We start from the raw sequence: 12,175 nt of genomic DNA, 5'->3' as shown, positions 1-12,175 counted from the left end.
GCCAAGAAGGATCTGAGCCAAGTCACTTGCTTTAAGTGTTCTAAGACCGGACATTATGCCAATGAGTGCCCTGAAATACAAAATGGAAATGGCAATGGAAGCTCTGGGAAGAAGCCGAACCCTTTCAACAGGGGACAGGTGAACCACGTTAGCGTGGAGGAGGTTGAAGCTCGGCCTGATGCAGTAATACGTAAGTTTTTGGATAAGTCATTTACTGCACTCATTCTTTTTGATACTGGTGCATCGCATTCATATATCTCAAGGGGATTTGTGGATAAGTATAACCTATCAACCCAAGCCCTTAGGTCACCCATGTTAGTAACCTCGCCTGGAGCAGTATATGTGGCTAGTCTATGGTGTGATCGGTTACCATTAAGGATTGGTAACTATGTTTTTCCCTCAGACCTAATAGTATTGGAATCTCAAGGATTGGATGTGATATTAGGCACGGATTGGTTATCAAAGTATGAAGGGAATATTGAATGTGCTAGTAAGTCAATTTTGCTTACCACACCAGAAGGGAGAAGGATCAAGTATGTATCCTCACATGTGCCGAGGAGGACTCAAGTAAATTGCTTAACAGGAGTTGTGCAGGAGGAAGTACCAGTGGTAAGGGATTTTCCCGATGTATTTCCGGAGGAGTTGCCAGGCATGCCACCGGATAGAGATATCGAGTTTTTGATTGAGCTATTGCCAGGAACAGGGCCAATATCAAAGAGACCATATAGGATGCCGGCAAAGGATTTGGTGGAAATTAAGAAGCAGATTAAGGAGTTACTGGATAAGGGATATATTCGCCCAGTTCTTCGCCTTGGGGATCGCCAGTACTTCTAGTGGAGAAGAAGGATGGATCGTTAAGGATGGTTGTTGATTATCGAGGATTGAACGAAGTAACGATCAAGAACAAGTGCCCACTACCAATGATCAGCGATCTGTTTGATCGATTGCAAGGAGCTAAGGTATTTTCCAAGATCGATCTGCAATCAGGATACCACCAGTTGAAGATTCGAGAACAGGATATTCTGAAGACAGCTTTTACCACCAGGTATGGGCTATACGAGTATACCGTTATGTCATTTGGTCTGACTAACGCACCTGCCTATTTTATGAACATGATGAACAAAGTGTTTATGGAGTTTTTGGATAAGTTCGTCGTAGTGTTCATTGATGATATCCTGGTTTACTCGAAAAATGAGGAGGAGCATAAGGAGCATTTGCGTTTGGTACTCGGAAAGCTCAGAGAACATCAATTATATGCCAAGTTCAGTAAATGTGAGTTTTGGTTGAAGGAAGTAGGATTTCTCGGACATGTTATATCTGGAGAAGGTATAGCAGTAGATCCCGCTAAAGTTGAAACCGTGACTAAATGGGAAGCACCGACCACAGTTGGAGAGATCCGGAGTTTTCTTGGACTCGCCGGATACTACCGAAGATTCATTGAGAATTTCTCAAAGATTGCGAAGCCTATGACGGAGTTATTAAAGAAAGATACCAAGTTCATATGGACGGAGGAATGTGAGGCTAGTTTTCAGGAGTTGAAGAAACGTTTGGTTACCTCACCAGTGTTGATTTTGCCAGACCAGACCAAAGATTATGAGGTGTATTGTGACGCTTCACGTCGAGGACTTGGAGCAGTGCTTATGCAGGAAGGGAGAGTTGTTTCATATGCCTCAAGACAACTGAAGCCTCATGAGTTGAATTGTGCTACGCATGATTTGGAATTAGCAGCCGTAGTACATGCTTTGAAAACATGGAGACATTTCCTCATTGGAAATCATTGTGAGGTGTACACGGATCATAAAAGTTTGAAGTATATTTTCACACAGAAGGAGTTGAATCTCAGACAAAGGAGATGGTTGGAGCTTATCAAGGATTATGATATGAAATTGCATTATCATCCCGGAAAGGCTAATGTAGTAGCTGACGCATTAAGTCGTAAGAGCCACGTCAATACGTTAATGACGGGAGAAATACCCAAGGAGTTAGCAGAAAATCTTCGTGAACTATGCTTGGAAATAGTTCCGAGAGGCTATGTAGCAGCATTGGAGATTCAGTCAACTTTGATGGATAGAATCAGAGAAGCTCAGAAAACTGACAACGAGAATGCCGCTATTAAGGAGAAATTGAGAAAAGGAAAAGCTAAAGGATTTCGTGAGGATGAACACGACACCCTATGGTTTGAAGACCGCGTTTACGTGCCCAATGACCCGGAGATCAGGAAGTTGATTTTGCAAGAGGCACACGACTCACCGTATTCAATTCACCCAGGAAACACCAAGATGTATTTGGATTTGAAGGATATTTTCTGGTGGACTGGAATGAAGAAGGATATTGCAGAATATGTAGCAATTTGTGATGTATGCCAGAGAGTAAAGGCAGAGCATCAGAAGCCAGCAGGATTGTTACAACCATTGCCGATACCCGAATGGAAGTGGGATAAGCTAGGCATGGATTTTATCACGGGATTACCCAGGACTCGTTCAGGCTATGACTCGATTTGGGTTGTAGTCGATCGATTGACGAAGGTAGCTCATTTTATCCCGGTAAAGACCACTTACACCAGTGCTAAGTTGGCAAAGATATACATGACCAGGATCGTATGTCTGCATGGAGTTCCGAGGAGTATCGTATCAGATAGAGGAACCCAGTTTACCTCAAAGTTCTGGAAGCAGTTACACGAAACTTTGGGTACCAGGCTAGAATTCAGTACAGCTTTTCATCCACAGACAGATGGACAGACCGAGAGAGTCAATTAGATTTTGGAGGATATGCTGAGAGCTTGTGCTCTAGATTATGGATCTAGTTTGGACGATAATTTGCCATATCCAGAGTTCTCTTACAACAACAGTTACCAAACCAGTTTAAAGATGGCCCCTTTCGAAGCCTTGTACGGAAGGAGGTGCAGGACACCGTTGTCATGGGACGAAGTTGGAGACCACCAGTTGTTTGGACCTGACTTGATTAAAGAGTTTGAACAGAAGGTGAAGTTGATTCGCGATAGGCTCAAGGTAGCCCAGTCCAGACAGAAAAGTTATGCAGATTCTAAACACAAGGAGACAGTCTACGAAATTGGAGATAGAGCTTATCTTCGAGTATCTCCACTTCGGGGAACAAAGCGTTTTGGAGTTAAAGGGAAGTTAGCGCCACGATTTGTAGGACCATATAGCATTTTGGAGCATATGGGAGAAGTGGCCTACAAGTTGGAATTGCCCGAAGGATTGTCAGGAGTTCATGATGTGTTCCATGTTTCCCAGTTGAAGAAGTGTCACGCGGAGATGGCTGACATACCGTTGAGAGACACAGTGCCTTTAGAAACTATTCAGTTGGATAACCGATTTGACCTACGAGGAGAAACCAATTAAGATTCTCGAGTTTGCCAATTGAGTTACCCGCAGCAAGGTTATCAAGTTTTGCAAAGTTCAGTGGAGCTACCACACAGAGGATGAAGCCACCTGGGAGCGAGAGGAAGAGTTGCTCAAGGACCACCCTCACCTATTTTCTAGCCAACCCGAATCTCGAGGGCGAGATTCATCTTAAGGGGGTAGGTTTGTAACATCCCAAATTTTCAATTTGGAATGTTATACATTAGATCATCATTGCATAGCATATTTTATTTTGCATTTTTGGTTGATCCTAGAAATTCTATGCAACGCAAGGACCCACGGAGAGAGTTGGGGATTTCGTTATTTTCATATTTGAGTTTTCTCAAATTTTGAGAATAGGATCATTTGATTTTATTTATTTTATCATCAATTATTTCTATTACAAAAATATGAGAGAGGGAATAAAATGGCTTCCCAAAATAAATAAATATTGAGGATTTAATAAAAAATCAAATAAGATTTTATTTCGGAGTTTTTCGGTGTTTTATTTGAATTTAGGAAAAATGTGCATTTTTTCAAAATTGCATTTAGGTCCCAAATAAATGTTCACCTTGTGAGGCTTGATTTTAGAAGCCCGTGAAAATTATTTCGGAATTTTTGGAGTCCGTTTAGTATTTCTTTTTATTTATTTTTTCTTCCGAGCGGAATATTTTTAAAAAAATGAACCGACCTACGGGCCGTGTCCGACTAGGACTCCGGCCCGGCTAGCCTTTATAAGCCGGGGGAGGCCCAGCCCCAGCCCTAGCCGAACCCTAGTGCCGCCCCAGCCCCGCCCCGCCGTCGTCGATCCCGCCGCCCGAGGTTCGCCGCGCCTTGAAATCTGTGCCGTCGGTTTTTTTTAAAACTGATCGGTTTTCGTCAGTTTATTTTTTTAGGTTGGTTTATTTAAATAGATTGGTTTTTCCGATTTATTTAAATAACGAGCGTTCGTCCGTTCGTTCGTTCTAGCGAGCGTTCCTCATTTTTCTTTTTCTCGGATTAAATCCGCGATTTTTCTGATCGCGATTCCTGATCCGATTTTCTTTTTAGTATAACTTTTCGCTCGTTTATCGGAATCAGGCGATTCAAGCGCCTAGAGTTTTGTCTCGAAACCCTCTATCTGTTTAACCAACTTAAACAATATTTTGCTACTGTAAATTTTTCCGTAGATCCAGATTAATAGAACAAAGTTGTTTTCTTTCGCCGATTGACTTTCGTTGTTTTGTTCGATTTGATTATTTTTGCCAACCGGAGTTCTTAAGTTGAACCTTCTGGTTAGATCTCTTATTTGAGTTTTACCCGTGCATTAGATGAGTACTTATTGTATGCTTGTTTGTTTGTCTGCGATAGAATACCCGGAGTGCGCCGCCTGTTACTTCGAATCTCTAGGTTTCGCGGATCATCAGCAAGGCAAGTAACACTTTGATCATACCTTTTCTACTACCCAGTTTTATTGCATTAGATCAATCCTCACACATTGGATGATTAGGATCTAATTAAATTGTGGTATGGGAAGTAGATGAGGTAGTACCTATTACCTGTTATTATCAAACCTTTGGGAGTTACTTCTACGTTTGCTTATTATGCCATGCTATGCTAGTAGACGTGGATTGGTGAGTGATATCCATGACAGATGTGAGTTTGTTAATTAATGGTTTATCTAAGGTGGCAACTTAAACACACATCTGGGTGGATTGAGGCACCTGGGTATTCCAGGACTTGCCTGTTTTCTTTTGGACCACCACCCAGGCTCAAAGGGATCATGAGACTATTCATACTAGAAACTTCCGTGTGCAGCCACAAGCTATTATGGGCTCTAGCATAGTTGAGTAAGTCATGCGAACTCTTACAATGGTAGACTAGCAGATGTAGGGGATGTAGGTGGTACGGTCTACCCGATCGTAAGGTGCTAGCGCTTCTGAAAGACTATGTCTCGGTCATCCGTCTTCTCAAACACCATGTAGTGCAAGAAACCGAACGGAGGCGATCGAGTCTTGTGGGGAAAAGTGTGCAAACCTCTGCAGAGTGTAATAAACTAATCATGGTTAGCCATGTCCCCGATTATGGACATCTTGAGTATCTAGTACTTGGATTTTCATGTGAATCTCAACATGTTACTCTAAATAATTTTGTTGGGCTTTGTTTAATGATGATTACTTTAATTGGGATTGAGAATGCTGTCAACCATTCTCAATGTTTAACAACCACCATGATAGTAATTAAATTTATTCCTTTGAAGTAGGGAAAAATTGGCTTTACGCAAAACTGTAACCATAGAGCTTTCCACCAGCCATATATGCATATAGTATAGCTGTTGCATTCCATTACTCTCTATGTGTTACATTGCCAGCATATTCCATGTGCTGACCCGTTTCGGGCTGCAACATTAATGTTGCAGACTTTCCAGACGATGATTAAGGAGTTTTAGGTCGTGGTTCTATACTCAGTGATGCCGTTGGAGTTGATGGACCCACTTATCTTCCAAGCCTTCCGCTGTTATCATTACTAGATGGCCTTAAGCCATATTTATTGTAATAAGTTCTCTTTTGAGACACTCGATGTAATAAGTGTGTGATTGCTACTCTGCTATAAATCCTCTGAGTATTGTGTGGTGTCAGCATTACTGATCCAGGGATGACACCGGAGCACAGAGATCAGACCGTTTGAGGTCTGGTCGCTACAACTATGCCTATTTTACAAGTCTTCATGTTGCTGTTTGAAAACACAAAGTTTACCGTTGTTGCAATAATTCCCTAGAAAATTCAGAATGTGATAAAATGTTGAAACCTTTTGCATATTAAGCTATGATAAATTTACTACAGTGGGAATTTTCTTTCATAATTGTTTGAGCTAGGGAAGTATGGATCTTGCTGCATTCTTTACAGACTGTCATGTTTAGGCAGATTGCTGTTATGTTTGCATTGTTTGCATATGTTTGCTTCTTTAATGATTCTATTTGAGGATAGGACTATTAAATATGCAGAGGCATTTAGTATGCAATGTTGAATAATAATTTTAGTGATTTGCTACAGTAGATTTTGATAAGGTTTTTGCATTGGTTTATACTAACTTATCTCACGAGTCCTTGTTGAGTTTTATGTGGGTGAAGCTTTTGAGATTTAGGGAGACCGTGATATGAGAGGAATTAAGGAGACACAAAAGCTCAAGCTTGTGGATGCCCAAGGCATCCCAAGATAATATTTCAAGCAGTCTCGAGCGTCTAAGCTTGGGGATGCCCCGGTTGGCATCCCACCTTTCTTCTTCGACAACTATTAGTTAGTATCGGTTGATCCTAAGTTTTTGCTTCTTCACGTGATGTTTGCTATTCTTAGAATGTCATTTTGTTTTGTTTTGCTTGCTGTTTGAATAAAATATCAAGATCTAAAATTATTAAATGGGAGAGTCTTCACGTAGCTAAATAATTATTTAACTACTCATTGATCTTCACTTATATCTTTTTGGAGTAGTTTGTCATTTACTCGCGTGCTTCACTTATACCCTATGAGTAAATAGAGAGAATATCATAAATCTGAAATTATATATGTTTCATATGCTTATGCCATGGGGAGTGATGACTTCACATATAATAAGTAGAAGTGGTAAATTTATTGAAGGTTAGCAAACATTGTATTGGTCACTTGAACAATTCATGAAAGAATATTGAGGGAAGAGAGATTTCACATATAAATATACTATCTTGGACATATTTTGTAATTGTGAGCACTCATTAAAAATATGACATGCTAAAAGGTTGATGTTGGACAAGGAAGAGAACGTAATGGGTTATGTTTTCTTATATCTGAAATAAAGTATATTGTCATGGATCATCCAACATGTTGAGCTTGCCTTTCCCCATCATGCTAGCTAAATTCTTTGCACCAAGTAGAGATACTACTTGTGCTTCCAAACATCCCTTAAACCAGTATTGCCATGAGAGTCCACCATACCTACCTATGGATTGAGTAAGATCCTTCAAGTAAGTTGTCATCGGTGCATGCAATAAAAATTGCTCTCTAAATATGTATGATCTATTAGTGTGGAGAAAATAAGCTTTATACGATCTTGTGATGTGGAAGCAATAAAAGTGACAGACTACATAATAGAGGTCCCTATCACAAGTGGCAATATAAAGTGACGTTCTTTCGCATTAAGATTTTGTGCATCCAACTATAAAAGCGCATGACAACCTCTGCTTCCCTCTGCCAAGGGCCTATCTTTTATTCTTGTCTTATACCTTATGCAAGAGTCTTGGTGATCTTCACCTTTCCTTTTTACATTTTATCCTTTGGCAATCACATTGTGTTGGAAAGATCTTGATATATATATATATATATATATATATATATATATATATATATATAAATTGGATGTAAGGCATCATGAACTATTATTGTTGACATTACCCTTGAGGAAAAAGGTTGGGAGGTGAATCTATGAGCCCCTATCTTTCTCTATGTCTGATTAAAACTTTGAACCCATAAATATCACGTGAGTGTTAGCAATTGTGAAAGACTAAATGATAGTTCAGTATGTGAAGTTTGTTGAATCAAAGCTCTGACATAAACCCTTCCTGAAAATAAGATGAATTGTAATTGTTTGATGACTAATAACACGGTTTGTTAGTTTTCAAGAAAGTTTATGATCTATACTTTAACATGTGAATAGCTTGTTACTTGATCATGAGAAGTCCTATGAGTTGAGCTACTGTTATGATATATAATGATGCTAGAAAAGGTGATTGAAATTACCATTGATCAAACTTGTGCACCTGCTAGCATTCACACTTCATAAATTATTTCTTTTATCATTTACCTACTCGAGGACGAGCAGGAATTAAGCTTGGGGATGCTGATACGTCTCCAACGTATCTATAAGTTATGAAGTATTCATGCTATTATATTATCTATTTTGGATGTTTATGGGCTTTACTAAACACTTTTATATTATTTTTGGGACTAACCTATTAACCGGAGGCCCAGTCCAAATTGTTGTTTTCTTGCCTATTTCAGTGTTTCGAAGAAAAGGAATATCAAAAGGAGTCCAAACGGAATGAAACCTTCGAGAGAGTTATTTTTGGAACGGTAGCAATCCAGGAGACTTGGAGTAGACGCCAGGGAAGCTTTGAGGAAGCCACGAGGCAGGGAGGCGCGCCCCAACCCCCTAGGCGCGCCCCCACCCTCATGGGCCCCTTGTGGCTCCCCTGACCGACTACTTTTGCCTATATATGTCCATCTAACCTAAAAACATCAGAGAACAAAATAGATCGGGAGTTCCGCCGCCAGAAGCCTCCGTAGCCACTGAAAACCAATCTAGACCTGTTTCAGCACCCTGTCGGAGGGGATCCCTCTCCGGTGGCCATCTTCATCATCCCAGCGCTCTCCATGACGAGGAGGGAGTAGTTCTCCCTCGGGGCTGAGGGTATGTACCAGTAGCTATGTGTTTGATCTCTCTCTCTCTCTCTCTCGTGTTCTTGAGTCGGCACGATCTTGATGTATCGTGAGCTTTGCTATTATAGTTGGATCTTATGATGTTTCTCCCCCTCTACTCTCTTGTGATGAATTGAGTTTTCCCTTTGAAGTTATCTTATCAGATTGAGTCTTTAAGGATTTGAGAACACTTGATGTATGTCTTGCATGTGCTTATCTGTGGTGACAATGGGATATCACGTGCTCCACTTGATGTATGTTTTTGTGAACAACTTGCGAGTTCCGTGACCTCGTGAACTTATGCATAGGGGTTGGCACATGTTTTTGTCTTGAGTCTCTGGTAGAAACTTTGGGGCACTCTTTGAAGTTCTTTGTGTTGGTTGAATAGATGAATCTGAGATTGTGTGATGCATATCGTATAATCATACCCGCAGATACTTGAGGTGACATTGGAGTATCTAGGTGACATTAGGGTTTTGGTTGATTTGTGTCTTAAGGTGTTATTCTAGTACAAACTCTATGATAGATTGAACGGAAAGAATAGCTTCATGTTATTTCACTATGGACTCTTGAATAGATCGATCAGAAAGAATAAATATGAGGTGCTTTCGTACCCTACAATAATCTCTTTGTTTGTTCTCCGCCATTAGTGACTTTGGAGTGACTCTTTGTTTCATGTTGCGGGATAGTTATATGATCCAATTATGTTATTATTGTTGACAGAACTTGCACTAGTGAAAGTATGAACCCTAGGCCTTGTTTCAAAGCATTGAAATACCATTTATGCTCACTTTTATCATTAGTTACCTTGTTGATTTTATATTTTCAGATTACAAATACCCATATCTACCATCCATATTGCACTTGTATCACCATCTCTTCGCCGAACTAGTGCACCTATACAATTTGCCATTGTATTGGGTGTGTTGGGGACACAAGAGACTCTTTGTTATTTGGTTGCAGGGTTGTTTGAGAGATACCATCTTAAACCTACGCCTCCCATGGATTGATAAACCTTAGGTCATCCACTTGAGGGAAATTTGCTACCGTCCTACAAACCTCTGCACTTGGAGGCCCAACAACGTCTACAAGAAGAAGTTTGTGTAGTAGACATCAGCGGCGACGGCGGTGAAGGGCAAGAAGACGAGTCGGGAATCATCATTGAGGTCTGGTTTGCCGCACTATTCGATCCATGATCTAGAAAGAAGACTTGGAGGGTCTGGCCAGTGGAGGCTTGATTGCTCACGGGTCCTGGAAGCTGCCGGGGAACGAGATCGAGCCTCGGCCATAGGAGGGTGAGTGTGTCCTCCTCGCAACCCATGTCAACCACGGTTTCACTCTGCCTCCACATCCTTTTTTCTGAGGTTTCTTGAACTTTTTTGGTGCCCAACTTCATCACTTATCCCCCAACACAATCACATATCTCGCTGCGTATGTCTCTCTGTGTGAAAACTTCTTGGGCTGTCGACCGCATTGGGGTTTATTCAAACACATCTTTACTTGCCGTTCTCAAACTGTGAAGAAGGCAAATCTGACTAACAAAAAGACTCACTTGATCCAAATGTGTGGGGGTTTAGGGATTCAGACGAGGGGTAGGAGTACTTTTCCTTCTAAGACCCTTCCTGAGTCGGTTAGAGGGTGGCAGTCGACCTGGTTCTACTGCCAAGATGTTTCGACTCCTGGTCAGTCGACTGGTCTTCCCCCATTCACCATGGATCAAGTCCGCCAACCCTCTTCATTGACCATGACTCCAGCAGAGAAAGGAGAGGTGTCCATGCTAGTCGACCGGGTAGTCCAATTAGTCTGTGATGGCATGACTGGCATGGATTTGTTGGAGGTGTTTCTTAGTCGACGCCCAGCCTCTCCAAACTCGTGATCATCCGATGTGGATGTACTCAGGCCCTAATGATACCGCTCAGGTCGACCCAGAGGAGGTCACCGAGGAGATGGTGGCGCAGTGGCTGCGGAGCATCACTGGAAACAAAGACAACCCCAGGGGTTCCAGAAGAGTTGCACCATTCGACGCCAAGAATGAGTCGGACAAGGTATGACATTTGTTACCGAGTGCCTTTTTATTCTTATTTGTAACTGTCCTTGAATCTGATTGATGCTTGTTTAACTCCTTGCCTTGCAGATTTATACTGAGATGTACTCGATGCCAAACGGGGAGCATGTCCAGGAGGGAATAGAGAGCACAGACGAGAGTGGCGACTTGCAATCCCCAAATGACAATGAAGACAATAGTGATGACTCGGACGGCAGTGAGGAAGTCGACTCACCACCTCGCTCAAAATGTCGATCCAAATAGTCCCAAGACCCTGCGGGCGGGCGTGGCAAGGCAGCTCCTCCAAGCACACAAGTGCAAAAACGCACTCGGACTTTGACTCTAGAACCGTCTGAAAAGGCCGCCAAGCAGCCCAAGACCGCCCCCTCAAAGCCTCGGAAGGCCTTGCCCAAGATCAAGGTGGATGTTCCCGTCACTTCTACGTAAGTGTTTTGCTTTCTCTCTTGCTTTTGCGTCGTTTGGGAACTTCTATGTTACCGTCGACTCATTTTCTCGCTTGACTGAGTGAGTTCTGAAACTTTCAGTGCTGCTACTTCTAGGACCTCCATGGACATTTACAAGGATCAAGATGATGAGGAGACTGAAGACGCGGCCACTTCCAAAGCGGGTACAACTCTACAATCTTTCCCTCATTTTGTCAATTGTACTCTCGGTCGACTGAACTCTTCCAGACGAGTCTTTTGCAGCACCACCAAATGTCATTGATCTTCCAGACGACGACGAAGATGTGCCTCAGAAGACCGCGGGAAGGAAGGGCAGGACTTTGAGCAGGAGGGTGCTTCCAGCAAGGTACCTCAGTTGACATCAGCACCAGAACCAGTGATCGAGCAATCCGGAGATCCAATTCGGGCTTCTATTTCTTTTGTCGATCCTATGTCGACTGATCGTCCTTCGGCGTCGACCGCCCAAGTCCTTGCTCCGTCCGTGCAACTCCATGCCTTAGATCCCCTGACTACTTCGACTGTTCCACCAACTCCGCTCTTTGTTACCCATCATGTCCCAGATGACCCAGTGAGCGCTGCTAAGGAAGTTATACGCCAAGAAGGCCTTATGATGGAGCAAATGAAGGTGGTGCACAAAGCTAGCAAGGTTGCCTACAATGCCAGCTCTGCTCTTCAAACCAATGTCTAGGTGAGTTGATTTCCGACTGATCTTTCAGTTGGGTCTTTGCTCTGTTAGGATATGCTACTTGAAAATTGCTGCTTTATTATTCATAAGATGTCCGTGGATGAGCGTTTTGAAACCTTTAATGTGCATCTATCATGAGTCTGCACCTTGCATCTGTTCACCCACTGGGTGCTTTAACTTTTACTGAATAGTTC

The sequence above is a fragment of the Triticum aestivum genome, chromosome 1A (genome assembly GCF_018294505.1).
Source record: "Triticum aestivum cultivar Chinese Spring chromosome 1A, IWGSC CS RefSeq v2.1, whole genome shotgun sequence".
NCBI classification, from domain to species: Eukaryota; Viridiplantae; Streptophyta; class Magnoliopsida; order Poales; family Poaceae; genus Triticum; species Triticum aestivum.
Note: the sequence above shows the minus strand (reverse complement) of the source record.